General features: G+C 41.7%; 1 protein-coding gene and 1 pseudogene across 1 annotated transcript in view; both read left to right on the top strand.

Annotated features, from left to right (window-relative positions):
* Positions 1–15551, top strand: part of LOC136875448 (uncharacterized) — a 147007-nt gene that overhangs the window by 87748 nt on the left and 43708 nt on the right. The gene's annotated exons all lie outside the window — the stretch shown is intronic.
* LOC136876645 (5S ribosomal RNA) lies at positions 10557–10675 on the top strand (annotated as a pseudogene).

The following is a 15551-nucleotide window of genomic DNA, read 5'->3' on the forward strand; positions in this document are numbered from 1 at the left end:
AAAAAAATATCTCTAGAAGGTATGGCACACATAGACTATGGAAAAAATAAGTTTTGTTAATATAAAATGTTTCGCTCACTATGCGACATCTAACCATTGTTACCAAGGAATGTGAGCACGGATATTATAGTCCTCCGTCTCCTGAACACGCTGACTAGTTAGCCCCTTTCATATAGCCTAATCTGCCGACTATGACGCGGCAGGTGTAGGTCTAGATATTCAAATGAGAACCTTCTTCACCCCTTTAGACTAGGCATCCTGACACTCGGATCATGTGCCTTAGAGGCAACATTTGCCTCTCACCGGCTCCTCCCGCTACTTGATTCGTCACAGAATCCTCGTCATGAGGAAGTTATTAACATCAGAGAGTTCATATTAGTCTCTTGGATCCTTGGTATAATGACGAAAGTAATGCGTACTTTGGATGTTGAGGCAGTAATTGATGTTCTCTGACATAATTACACAATTTTTCCCAATGTGTTTCAGAAATGTTGAAAACATCTGCCTATAGGCTCGTGTTTGACGACCCGAAATTACAGGGTGAACCCATACACGTCTTCGTCTATGTCTTTCCTTCTTATCTGCAAGAAGAGTAGTGCCAGCCCTTCTGCCTAGAGGTAGATCGCTTCCATCTCACCAGACGCTATGCCCCGGGTTCGATTCCCGGCCAGGTCAGGGAGTTTTAAAAGGATTTGACGGCTGGCTCTAAGTCCACAAAGGCCTAGGAGAATACAATTGAAGAACTATCTGACGATGAGATTGTGGCCCCGCTCTAGAAAGCCAGGAATAAAAGTCGAGTGGACTCATGCTTCACCTTCGGGCTGAGCAGCGAATGCTTGATAGGCCAAGGCCAATCTGGGCAATAAATTCCTCGGGTTCCATGATTGTACTGAGAGAAAACATCTGGTCCTCTCAACTTCTGAAACTAACCAAAACCCGAATTCCACGTTCTTTCAGACAGAGATTTTCAGGAACTGTCATGTTTGAAAAATAAACAGAAATCGTTAGCTAAGGCTTGTAGAGCCTGAACGTTCTCTGAGTGCCTTTCTTTTCACACTGAGAGACTGACGAGCCGACGAGAGACCCAAGTTTCCGGTCACACAGAAGCTCTCTTCTTGGAGCCCAGTGTGAAAGGGGCTATATGAACATATTGCGACGTCTTAAGGTAAGTTCTCAACAGTTGTTTGTTAAAAACTGTTATGGTGGTGGTACACTTTGGAAACTAACCTCTAATCAGAGGGTGGAAGAAGTCTTAATCCTGAAGGTATCAACAAAGGAAAGGGAAAGGCCACGAAGAGCATGAAAAAGAAAGACTCCCTAGGTCTCGCAAACCCAATGTTGTTGGGGTCAGAAGAAAACAGGAGATAACGAAGGAAGGTCAAATTGGGGAGATGAAAGTGGAAAGGCGATCACAAATAAGTGGAAGCAGTACTACCAGACACAGATGTGGGCCCGGTGTTCACCAACCCACGCTCTCGAGCTGAAAGAACTTGGGGATTCCCCTTTCAGTCATATCTTCGGACACGGAAAGAATACCACGGAATTCTACCACTCACTCCCACAGGGGGTGAGAGTAGGGAGATGAAAAGTACGCAGCAATGTAAGGCTTAATTGAGTCAAATATAATGGTAAACCAAAAGACTATTGAGAATTTGTCTCAAAATACTAAGTAGAGTCCAATGGTTTGGTGACGGCGACTTAGTGTATTGTTAATTATCACGAATACATTGCAATTTGGATGCCCTCCTCCTCCTAGAACAAGCCCCTTGATGATAACATCATTCAGTAAAGCTTGTGGAAGCATTTTGCAGTCTCTTGTATTGCTCCTTACGATACTGCTTTAATCCCATTTGCTGAAGAATAACGACCTCCCCTTAGATAATGTTTATCCATGGAAAGAAGTAGAAGTCGCAGGAAGCTGAATAGGTTGAGCGGTGATGCACAAAATTTAGTTTTTGTTAAAATTCTGAGTCCAGAAGGAAATTTATTCCTGAAGGCAAAACAGGATACTTTACGTCCTTCTCAAGGGTCAGCCATCGTAATCGGTCATATGTGGCAAATGGACGATGGTGGTCCTACTTCTCGATGACAAAGCACCAACACATCGGTTCCTTCTAGTCTCATAGTTTGTTCATTTCAATCACTCCTGCGACTTTTACTTACTTCTAAGAATGAAAAACCACCTGAAGGAACTTTTAGATCCTATTTCACAAATTAGAGAAGTAGTTTCTTATAACATCTACGAGTCCTCAGCACCGTGATAGTTAAACATTATATGTAGTTAGCTCTTCCATAACCGGTAGGCGCTGCATGTTCTCTAGCTGACTTGACGAGTTGAAGAATGGTTCCCTTTTCCCTAGTTTATTAGGTAGATTACTTGACTGCACGCCAAATGTGTTCAAGTTCGTATTGTGTATTTGTGGATGTAATGTTATTTTCGACTTAGCCGTGTTGAAACGACACCCACAAGGAATTTGTCGAATTCTTTGACTTCGTGCTGTTAACTGAGCAAATACTAAACCTCGCCTCCCTCCATGATCTGTCTCAGCTTAGTAGAACTGAACTAAAATCCCCTTTAAGTAGGACAAAAACGTTCAAAAACGACTGAATTCTGAAGGTAAGCTGTACTGAGCTTAGTTATATCTTAGAAGAACCTGTGTGTTATACTGTTCGATGGCGAAATCGCGAAACTATTTGGTGGGGACGTCTGTTTGCATTGTAATCCATGGAGCAGGAATATTCAGCCTGGGAATGCTACAACCCGCTCTACACACCAATAACACAGGTATCGTTGCACTTGAATGGCTAGGAGTTAAGCCGGCAACTTGTCCGTCGACGCCGGTAAGTGGCTATGCATACTTTTTTGGCTCTCTAAATGGCTATACGAACAGACTTTCGTCCCCACCAGATACATGAGCTCAGTCTAACTTCAATTAACTCAGTTCTACGAAACATACTTATCACATCCTGAAATCACCTCTTCAAGTAAAGAACCATCCTTGGAACAGTAACAACACACTTCGAATGAAATCAACACTAATTTATCTCTGTTAATTAATGTGGGATTTTGAACTTCATGGATTTAGACTTTTGTTCGTAACATGCCCACAAATAATTTTTAATTTGTAAAAGGAAGGATAGAAAAACATTAATTGCATTTCTAGAGGGAATGGGGACAAATGCTAAATGGACGAAACTGGTTCGAAAAGACCTAGAATGTTTAAATTATTGATCCCAAGGATATTTTCAACAGGGTAAATTTATAACGCTGATCAGATCATCCGACACTCTCCAGTCACTGACAGCTAAAACATTGGGCCGTGGAATGGGAGTGGACTCGGGAAAGGAAAGCAACCCACAATGCAAAGATGAAGAAATACTGGGCTAGGAAGAAAGCTCATCAGAGTTAGGAACCACGTGGTCCAAGGGGTCTCAACGAAACAAAAAGCGGTGGCGGTAATTGTTGTTTTGAGAGAAGGTATATCTGGTCAGTCATCCTCTCAGCACTATTGAGAGAGAAAATCGAAGAGTTCCCTCCCATGCAACAAGAGGGTTTCTACGAAATAAAGGTAAGGGCCACGAAAGGAGTGTAAATGACAGACTCCTTGGGCAGGGTGACACAGAACAAGACTAGGTGAAGGAAAGCTATGTAAAACAGATGAATGTGAAGGCCCTTTTGTAAGCTGGATATTGCCAAACTCGGCTAGTTCAGCCGTGGTCCCTAACCCACGCTTCCAAGTAGAGCTCCAAAGGAGGAGAGATAGGCAAGATGAAAGTGAATGAGCCAGTCTGTAATAACAATAATAATAATAATAATAATAATAATAATAATAATAATAATAATAATAATAATAATAGAGAACATAAGCTAGCTCTATTTTGTAATTTGTTGAGTGAACCATTCGGTTCCTTTTGCATATTGTTGAATAAAATTTTCCTTATATAGTAAACACAAGACTGCAGATAGAATTTCGAATCACCCTGAATAGAATAGCCCTAAAAATTCGTAATGTAAAACCTTCGTTCTTAGCTGATATTTCAAGTTTGTCAAACTATTTCTTTTTTTTTTTTTCTGCAGAGAGTCGGAATAGATCAAATTCTTCCTCTAAAAATAGTGCGATATACATGGTGCTTATTTTTTATTGTTTTCTTATTTTGTATTAACTCCCTCCAAATATCTCGCAGACTGGGCGTGTAATTCTCATTGCATTCAGTAAGGAAAAATACTAAATGTTTTATTTAATGTATTTGCCAAAATAAAGTGGCGTGATTAGCTCGGTTTCGTTCAGTATTCTCAACTCATGTATCATACTCCTCTGATATTCTGGTCTACGTAACTTGCTGTGTGAGAGTTGCAGGGCAGTACCGATATGAATATTTATAACAGGATACACCTGTGATGAAAAACGTGGCATTGAATCCACAAACTTTTAGATTCCGTTTATATTTCACAATAGATTTCGTAACAAGTCTGTTATAACATTTTATAGGATTTTTAATGACCTGACGCATCGAATTGTATTATTCTTCATTGACTTTTCTAATTTATTGGCACTTGATTAGGACTTAACCAAGTTTTACGGTGCGATGTCCTTCTCGACGCCAACTCTGTACGGGGGCAATGTATTTCCAACTGCGTGTTTCTGTGATGTCTGGTAGCGTCGTATGGTGTGTTGTAGGTATATCAAGAGAAGTGTATTAATATGAACACGAACATCTACTCCACGAGTCGCAGGAATTAATAATGCGGAATTAAAATCCCCGATCAGGCTAGGAATTCAACACGGAACCTTCTAAACCAAGCCGGGAAAAAATTGGAATTTCACATGTGGTCAAAAATTTCCCAAAATTAATATCACTTTTCCCATGAATAATGAATAAAATATCTTCCTTTGCTGATCAGTAGGAAGTCGCAAGATGGCGGCTTCAAACCCGGCGGAGGTAATCCGATTTTTTTAATGGAGGCACTAAGTCCATACAGCACTGCATGTCGTACAGTGTCGGCATGTAAAATACCTTTGGTGAAACATATTTTATTTATTTATTTATTTATTTATTTATTTATTTATTTATTTATTTATTTATTTATTTATTTATTTATTTAATCCGTTCACACTCCAGGGTTAATTTTCACCCGGACTCAGCGAGGGATTCCACCTCTACCGCCTCAATGGCAGTGTCCTGGAGCGTGATACATTTGGTCGGGGATACAACTGAAGAGGAGGAGCAGTACCTCACCCAGGCAGCCTCACTTGCTATGCTGAACAGGGTTCTTGTGGTGGGGAGGGATGGGAAGATTGGAAGTGATGGGCAAGGAACGGTGAAGGAAGCAACCTTGGTTTTATGTTAGGTACCTTCTCGGCATTTGCCTTGAGGAGAAGTAGAAAACCACGGAAAACCACTTCGAGGACGGCTGAGGAGAGAACCGACCCCTCACCCTACCCTCTACTCAGCTGACCACGCGAGGCTGAATGAACACCGTAGCAGCCCTCGTACCACTTTTCAAATTCCGTGGCAGAGTCGGAAATCGAAATCGGACCTCCGGAGACATATGTTATTTACAGGACAAAATTAACCTAAGCATTACCAAGGTAAAATCTGTCACTTGGATATCTAAGGGGGGGGACAAAATTTACCCGCTATTATTTTCATCTCTAATGAAGTTTTTAATATACAATTCCTGTAATATTATATTGAGATATGTTAACAATGACTGCACTCACAAACAACAACAAAAACAACAACAAAGAGAATAATGGAATTTGCATGGTGTATAGCAAGAGTTAAGTCATAAATCATAGGAACATTATGAGTGTTCCTTCATTCACTTACACTTTCACTTTCACAGTTGGTACAGATAATAGTTTTCGTAGAATGAGTCTTGCAGACGTATTTGGAACATCTGCAACAAACCATTGCCACTTTGGTCAACTTGTTTTTGTCCTTCTTAGTGTGAATGGATTTCAAACACTGATGACATCTTCCTCTTGTGTATGATGGAGCAGAAGCAGTTGTTGAAGTAGCACTGGGTAATGACCTTCCAAGGACACTTTCCATAGCTGAAATGATAGGTTTCTTCAAACCAAGCATGTTCTTTGTCCTGTCTTCTGCAAGTGGTCTTAAAAGCTGTTGCCCCAACTCTAACATATACAGCCTCCTGAGATTCAGTTTCTTCCTATTCCAGTCAGGGTTATTTTTTATGAATATGGTGCAGGCATTTATACACGCAATATCTATTAGGGTGAAGAACACAGAAAGTGGCTATCTTCTCGTACCACGTTTTACAGAGTGATGTCTTGCCATTTGGTCAACACTATCTACACCTCCTTTTGTATCGTTATAATACAAGTTAGCTTTTTCTTACTAGAATTGTCAATTTTGTCATCACTATGCTGGGTGGAGAGGAGGAGGAGATTTCTCGTGGTCTTTTGGCGGAGGATGTACGAAACCAGGCTTACGGGCGGTCTTTGTGTTCTTGGGTCCGTGAATAAGAACTTGGAGGAATATTTCTCACGGCCCTGGGTTTTCTTCAGCTCTTTTGGTATGTGACGACGATTGCTCTTCAATGTCCCTACTAAGGTGAGCTTTGCTTCTTCAAATAACTCTTCTGCCAATTCAATTGATGTGTAATAACGATCTCATAAGTGTCAACATTCGAAGTGCAAATGTGTGAATCCGACCATTTGACATTATTAAGATATTTCGTCAGATGGGAAATCTGTTATATGCACGTCTAAGAACACACATTGGAATAATGACTATGTGACATCTTAGTAGACATCTTATGTGACAACTATTTAAAATATTGCTTTATTGGCTTACAAATTGCGCATTTTATTCATAAAATGAGATAACGTGGGCAATTTTTGCCCCCCGTAGGTAGTTCTAGGGTTAATTAAATCTCGATTACAGATTGCCCAACAGATATGACTTTCTCTGCCCACCTAGTAAAGCAAAACGGAATGTCCAAATCGACATGCAGACAGTCTAAATGTCATCAAATGAAAATTTATTTATTTATTTATTTATTTATTTATTTATTTATTTATTTATTTATTTATTTATTTATTTATTTATTTATTTATTTATTTGCCCGTTACGGTCATCTAGGGACCACGAGACAATTTCAATGCTTCATCCTTTGTTCTTCCTTTTTCCTTCTCCAACACTCATTCATCTGCTCACTAAGCGTCCTTTTCCTCTCCTCAGACCATTTTGAGTCTGTTTTCTTTCCCTCGTGGCCTTGGAATCCTTCCACTTTTAACAATTTATTTCTAAAAATCTCTCTCTCCCCTCTCCCTCTCTCTCTCTCTCTCTTGCCGGGCTGAGTGGCTCAGACGGTTAAGGCGCTGGCCTTCTAACCCCAACTTGGCAGGTTCGATCCTGGCTCAGTCCGGTGGTATTTGAAGGTGCTCAAATACGACAGCCCCGTGTCGGTAGATTTACTGGCACGTAAAAGAACTCCTGCGGGACTAAATTTCGGCACCTAGGGGCCTCCGAAGACCTTAGAAAGTAGTTAGTGGGACGTAAAGCAAATAACATTATTATTATTATTATTATTATTATTATTATTATTATTATTATTATTATTATTATTATTATCTCTCTCTCTCTCTCCCTCTGTTGCTTCTTCTTCCCTTGTGTTCTTTCCAAATCTTTCTTGATTTCATTTTTTATTATTATTATTATTATTATTATTATTATTATTATTATTATTATTATTATTATTATTATTATTATTATTATTATTATTATTAAAGAAGGCAAACAAAAATAATGCCAGGCAGACCAGGTTACCAGAGGTTAAAAATATATCTGCGGAAGTGATTATTACTTCAAGGGGAAGTACAAGCGCTAGGTATCCATCCCATTTTAACACTAACAAGAAGAGATAAGTTTGAGCTCTGCTGAGTGGCTCAGGCAGTGCGGCGCTGGCATCCTGATCCCCAGTTTCAGGGTTCGATCCCAGCTTACACCGGCGGTGGTAATTAAGATGAAGTACAACTGGGCAATCATTCTCATTCCGAGAGAAAACGGAAGAGATGCGACATATCGAAGAATTAAGGAATCGGCGAAAGGGAAGGGTCACGAAGGGCGTGAAAATGAAAGAATTCCTAGGCATTACAAACCAAGTAGGCCTAGCTTCGGGGTCGGGAAAACAAAAGTTGACCAAGGGAGGTCGGATGGGATAGACAATAGTGAGGAGCCTGACACAAGTAATTGAAAGCAACGTCACCAACCCATGCTCCCAAAGAAAAGTCTTCTGTGGACCCGTTTTATTCCCCGACCGGCAGGGAGTACAAATGGATAATACATGACTTCGAAACTATCAAGAACGCATCCGAAGGGATAAAACTGTTAATCATAATTCCAAAATAGTCCAAACGTCACGAATGTGAGCACAATATACTTATCGACAGCGCCTGGGATGAGATTTATTGGAGCCACAGCCGAGCGTATCTATTTCCCCAGTGGGGAAAATGTTTCAGAACTCATGATTTTGAAGATGTGAAAACTTGTTTAGAATTAAGAATTAGATATAAGCTTAAAAATGTCAAGCTCGCCCCACGGTGTAGGGGTAGATTTGCTGCCTCTTACCCGGAGGCCCCGGGTTCGATTCCCGGCCAAGTCAGGGATTTTTACCTGGATCTGAGGGCTGGTTAGAGGTCCACTCAGCCTACGTGCTTACCATTCAGGAGAAATCTGACGGTGATATGGAGGCCCCGGTCTATAAATCCAAGGCTAACGGCCGAGATGATCCGTCGTGCTGACCACACGACACCTCGTAATCTGCAGGCCTTCGGGCTGAGCAGCGGTCGCTTGGTATGCTATGGCCCTTCGGGGCTGTTGCGCCATGGGGTTTGGTTTGCTGGCTAGGAACTTTATTCTGACAATATTTATTAACATGGTACAAATTATATGTGCAAACTTTCAGCCGTGAGGTCGAACAGCCCCGTTCGAATATGTTTGTATGTAAAGATTATTTATTGATTTATTTTATCCGTTTACGGTGCAGGGTCCGTATTTCCCTCGGACTCAGCGAGAGACCCCACCTCTGCATCCTCAAGGGCAGTGCCTGGAGCGTGAGACTTTTGGTCCGTGATACAACTGGGTTGGAAGGTCAGTACCTCGCCCAGGCGGCCTCACCTCCTGTGCTGAACAGGAGCATTGTGGAAGATTGTAAGGGATAGACGAGGAAGAGAGAAGGAAGTGACCTAGATCGTAAGTTAGGTATCATACCGGCATTTGCCTGGAGAAGTAGTGGGAAAACACGGAAAATCAATTCGAGGACAGTGAGTGGACCCCGTTCCAGTCCTCGTACCACTTTTCAAATCTCGCAGCAAAGCCGGGAATTGGACCCGAGCCACCGGGGTAGAAACCTGATCACAATAACCACTACACCACAGAGGCGGACGCTGTAAAGATTTCTTCTTCTTCTTCTTCTTTCTCTTCTTCTACTGCTCTTACTACACCTGTGAGAACTGAGACACACACACGCGCGCGCGCGCGTGTGTGGATTTTCCCTGTTTTACGGCCGGATGCCCGTCCTGACGCCAACCTGAAGGGATGTAACCACCATTGCGTGTTCCTGAGGTGGTTGGTAGTATGTTTTCTTGTATGAAAATGAAGAGAAGAATGTTGGGGCAAACATAAGCAAACACATCGAGCGAGTTGGTCGTGCGGTAAGGGCAGCGCAGCTGTGAGATTTTACAGGAGATGGTAGGTTCGAACCCCGTTTTCCGTGGTTTCCCATTTACTCACCAGGCAAGGTGCTGCTGGGGTTGCACCTTAATTAAGGCTACTGCCGCTACCTTCCCACTCCTAGCCCTTTCCTATCCCATCGTTCTCATAAGACCTCTCTCAGTCGGTGCGACGTAAAGCAAATTCATCTCTTCAAACACAAGCCCCCAGCCAGAATAACGAGTCAAACGCGATTAGAGTCCCCGACCCAGCTAGGAATCAAACCCAGGACCCTGTTAACCGAAAGCTGACCATTCAGCCAAGGAGTCGAACTGAACGCTGTAAAGATTAGTGTTGGTATTATTCTTTCCCACGTGTGTATTCAGAGTGCACATCGTCAAGAGACGAATAATGAGACGTGACGACATGATACGGACAGTTATAAACCTAATTACATTAAAATACATTAAGTCTGTTCTATTTACATGTGAGATCAGCTGGAAATACGCATGCAAATTGCTGCACTTTAGTTGAAAGCACATTTAATCCAACACAGCGAATGTTTACACAACCATTTTATGCAGTGCAAACTACGCTGAAAATTCAATGAAATCCTGTTTGCTGCACTGAATAATAAAGATTCGATTGAACAGCTATTACTTTGCATATCATTAATGGACGAAGGTTGAATGAGTTTTATAGTTGTGTTGATTTTTTACGGTGGTGTAAATTGTTTAATGAGATCTGCAATACAACTAGATAATAATCGCCTTTGTGTTGTTAGGGTCATCAGTCCATAGACTGGTTTGATGCAGTTTCCATGCCACCCTATAATGTGCTAACCTTTTCCATTTATATTTAACTACTGCATCCTTACAAACGGCCATACTATGTTAAATACGCCGGTTCTCATCCGATCACCGCAGTTAAGCAACATTGAGCGTGGTTAGTACTCGAATGGGTGACCGCTTGGGAACACCACGTGCTGTTGGCTCAGGAACTGCCTGATCGATGCGGTAAAGGCGTGCTCATTTCGCCCAGAAAGACGGGGGAAATGAGATGTCCACTTCCAGAGGTGCACATGGCCCTGAGGTTCACTCAGCCTACACCAAAAATTAGTACCAGGTTAATTACTGGGGGCGGGGGGGGGCAAATGTGGTCGGGCGTAGAGCTAACCACTCTACCTTATCAAGTGCTGAACCTTTAGTTTCCAACCCTTCAAGGACCTCCATGGCCTGTACGTACTATACTACATCCTACATCTGCTCTAGTGTGCTTGTCATATTCATACCTTGGTCTACTTCTACCGTTCTTGTCGTCTATAATTCCCTCAAAAAATAACTGACCAAGTACTGGTTATCTTAAGATGTGTCCTATCGTTCCCTCTCTTCACTTATTCTGGTCAAATTTGGCCAAATCTACCTCCTCTCTCCAAATCAATTCAGCATTCCTTCATTCGTGATTGGATATTTACCATCTCACCTTCAACATTCTTCCGTAACACCACATTTCAAAATCTCCTATTCTCTTTCTTTCTGAGCTAGTTATCGCCCATATTAATTCAATAAAATGCCACGCTCCAGACGAAAATCTTCAAAGAAAAACATTCTTCTAATTCCTTTATCAATGTTCGAAGGGAGCAAATTCCTTTTCTTAAGAAATGCCTTCCGTACGTGTGCTATTCGGCATTTTATGTCCTCCTAACTTCTTCCATCGTGAGTTATTTTACTATTTTACTATGCTTTAAGACTTCATTTCCTAATCTAATGTTCCCTGCATCACCTGACTTTGTTCGAATGCACTCCATTACTTTTGTTTTGGACTTCTTTATTTTTATCTTGTTCTTCTCAAAGACTCTCCAAACCATTCAGGAATTTCCCCAAATCTTCTGCTGACTCGGTTAAAATAACAGTATCATCGGCAAAGTTTTGATTTCCTGTCCTTCGGCTGTGATTCCCTCCTCTCTCTAAGAATGAAGTCAACAGCAGAAGAAAGTTAAGGGCCACAAAAGGCGAAAATATGAAAAACTACCTCGGCCTCGTGTCGGTAGATTTACAAGCACGTAAATGAACACCTACGGCACAAAATTCTGGCACCTCAGCGTCTTCAAAAAGCGTGAAAGTTGTTCTTGGCACAGAAAGCCAATTGTATTATTAAATGAAACGTCGAAGTTGACCATAGCATTATAGCCGCTATGATGAGTTTTTCGAATTTAACATTTAATAATTTATATTCCCAGTAGACAGCATGGTTTGAGATCTGACGTCAAATCGACCTTTTGAGGAGTAAAGGCACGGGAAAAAGACTAGAAAATACCAGGAAGTGATGGTAACTTTTGTTTGAGGAGGAAACATAGCTGGTCAATCATTCTGTCTTAACACTAAGCAGAGTAGAAAATGGAAAACATCGACAAAAGAAAGAGAAGGGTCACACAAGGCTAGAAAAGGGGAAATACATCTGGGCAACTATCATCTCTGAGACTAATCACAGCGGAGAGGGGGGGGGGGAAGAAGAGGTCCTATAGTTTGAATAATGAAGATGTCGGATTAAAAAGAAAATTGCCATTTTCGTCATCATTCCTGTAAACTTGTGGTTATTCCTTGGGTAGAAATCGAGAGAGACGTCAAACTGCCATTCTGCGGGATATTGGCGAAATACCGTTGGAGGTTACAATCGTCCTCGAAGAGCACTGAGGAGCGTTGTTAATATTTGAACAGTACTGCAGAAAGTAGCCCATTATTTCACACTGTAAGGTGTTTTCTGGCGTTTGCTATAATTTTTACTGTATTTACATTCTACTTCTGTTGTCCGTTTCACCGAGCTCGATAGCTGCAGTCGCTTAAGTGCGGCCAGTATCCAGTATTCGGGAGATAGTAGGGTCGAACCCCACTGTCGGCAGCCCTGAAAATAGTTTTCCGTGATTTCCCATTTTCGCACCAGGCAAATGCTGGGGATGGACCTTAATTAAGGCCACGGCCGCTTTCTTCCCACTCCTAGCCCTTCCCTGTCCCATCGTCGCCATAAGACCTATCTGTGTCGGTGCGACATAAAGTAACTAGCAAAAAGAAGTGTTTTCCGTTTCAATTTCTTGCCTCTGCCTTGCCTCTTTAGGCTTAAGTAATAACACTATAAGTCATTTTCTTATCTGTTTACCTAAAAATTCCTGCACCTAAATTTCTCCTTTGTTACCGCCTTTTTGTATCCGTAGCTCATACCATCACTATTTGGTGAAGTGCATTTTATTTTCAAATACATCCACTTGGTATTTATATATCTGTCCTATACGGCTGTCTTCAGTTATAATCCGTTTTTCTATTCATTTCGACTTCCTTAACTGTACTATTTTCTTCCTTAATTACTCCATATTTATGCGAGTGCTAATCCCGAATGCTGGACACTCTTTTCTTCGAGGAAAATTTCGAAGTTATTCAAATGTAAAAGTTTGGGCTCCGGACATTATCGAAATATGGATGCATTTTAATGACGGTGCAGACCTTCGTTTCGGGGTAGTTGGGGGCTAAACGGTAAATCGTATTTCAAAACAGATATCACAATCGCCGTTTAGTTTGCAGAGATCTACAACTCTCCTTATAATGAAAACTCTCCCTCTCTACTGTGAATGACAGTTGCAAAGTGAGCCTGCAGTTATGGTAGAAACTCCCGAACTCGATTGCAATTCGCAGTAGCAAATGTGGCCTGCCATTCTCAACAAAACTTCCCTAATGCCTACCTTACATCGGGAACAACGCAAGATGCCCTCCCTGTTTTGTTTCTCGGATAGCGCTAAGAGACATGCAATTGAATGTAATCTTACTCACTGCCTTTACGGTAATCTACGGAGAAATCAGTATACAATTTAGAATACCATTACGAAGCATAGGTACATTTACTAGTAGTAATAATAATAAAGTTATTGATTTTTACGTCCCAATAACTATTCTTTGACGATAGGAAACACCCACGGTATTCCCTGCCTCTCGTAAGAGGTGACTACTAGGGGCCGCAGGGACGCTCAACTTGGGAGCGTGTGTCGGTGACCACGGGAACCTTCAGTTGAGTCCTTGCATCTTTCCGCTCTTCATTTTCATGTAGGTTATCCTATCCGACCTCCCTTTGTCAACTCTTGTTCTTTCCGACCCCGACGCTATTACTTTCCAAGGGCTAGAGAGTCTCTCATTTTCACGCCCTTCGTGGTCCTTGTCTTTCCTCGGCCGATACGTTCATTTTTCTAAGTGTCGGATCCCTTCCATTTTTTTCTCCCTGATTAGTATTATAGCGGATAGTTTCTTAGTTGTACTTCCTCTTAAAACAATATCTCCAACACCACAATCACTTCCATTCATCCTTAAATATTCGGACTACCTTGCTGGGTCTAAAACTACGATCTTCGGATCCGGAAGCCGGTACTCTGCCACTGATCCACGGAATAAATTTAATACGAAAGATTATGGGACTGTCGCGTTTAATATCCCCCAAATTTCCCTGACGTATACTGGGTACAAACCACATCATGGAAAAACTTCTTTAGAACATCAAAAGAACTTACAACCACCCCCGAAAAAGCTACTGTCGGCGCAGAAAGTATGTGCAGTCGATTTTAAACGCTAATAAAATTTGAATTAGTCCACCAATCTAAAATATAATCACACCATCGTAAAGCTTGTTTTATTCTGCGTTCTTCGGTGGTATTTGAATATTTGTATTATGTTTCTTGTGAAAGTTATATTAGGCAGAATGCAAAAAGTACCTATTTTCTTGCCCGTTTTTTGTAAACAACAACTTTGTAGTACCATTACATGAAAAGCCCTGTCTGGTTTTCATGAAATTTAGAAGGATTATGGAACGCACTGTTATAAATATATCTTTGAAGTTGAATTACTTAACACACTTTGGAAACAACGTTGTTATTGTTTTTGTAAAAGGCTGTCCGTTTGATACTGGGTGGTCTTCCGAAATCGAGATTGAGTTCATTCACGAAGGTCTGAAGCTTTTTGTTTCAAATCGTTGTATACCGAAAACGTACAACGTAGGCTACAACTGTGGAAGACTACGACCTACATTCCCACTGGTTGGAAAAGAATTTCGGGAACTTTGGGTCCTCGCCATGATGAGGAATGGCTGACTTGGAAGTACATAAATAGATTGAGATTCGGAGTGGGCAAGTCAAAGGTTAGTTTAGGCAGATGGGGATACTCTGATAAGAATGATATTCAGTGTGAATGTGGAGAAGTCCATACTGTACATCTCTTACCGCAATGCCAACTGCGTCCAGCCTCCTGAGCACAAGAAGACCTTCATTAATCCATAAAGAATCGTCTTCTTTCTTTTCCTGCCGCTTTTTCCCACACCTGTGGGGTCGCGGGTGCGAACTGCGTCACACATGTGGACTTGGCCCTGTTTTTACGGCCGGATGCTCTTCCTGACGCCAACCCTCTATGGAGGGATGTAAGCACTATTGCGTGTTTCTGTGGTGGTTGGTAGTGTAGTGTGTTGTCTGATAATATGATGAGGAGAGTGTTGGGACGGACATATACACCCATTCCCCGAGCCAGAAGAATTAATCAGAAGCGATTAAAATCCCCGACCCGGCCGGGAATCGAACCCGGGACCCTCTGAACCGAAGGCCAGTACGCTGACCATTCAGCCAACGAGTCGGGCATTACTCCATAAACAGTTCGTGCGTAACCTCGGCCGAGGTAACACGGCAAGCGGCGTGTCGGTACTGTGCGGTTATCGCGTAGTGCAAGTGTGTGTTCCTAATACATATTTTGTGTAGTTCTTGGGAAATTGTACGTACAATCATGGCAAGTATCAGGAAGAACACTATAAAATGTGTTTTCGACGACAGGATTAATAGGCCTTCACCTTTA

The sequence above is a fragment of the Anabrus simplex genome, chromosome 6, assembly GCF_040414725.1.
Source record: "Anabrus simplex isolate iqAnaSimp1 chromosome 6, ASM4041472v1, whole genome shotgun sequence".
In the NCBI taxonomy this organism is placed as follows: Eukaryota; Metazoa; Arthropoda; class Insecta; order Orthoptera; family Tettigoniidae; genus Anabrus; species Anabrus simplex.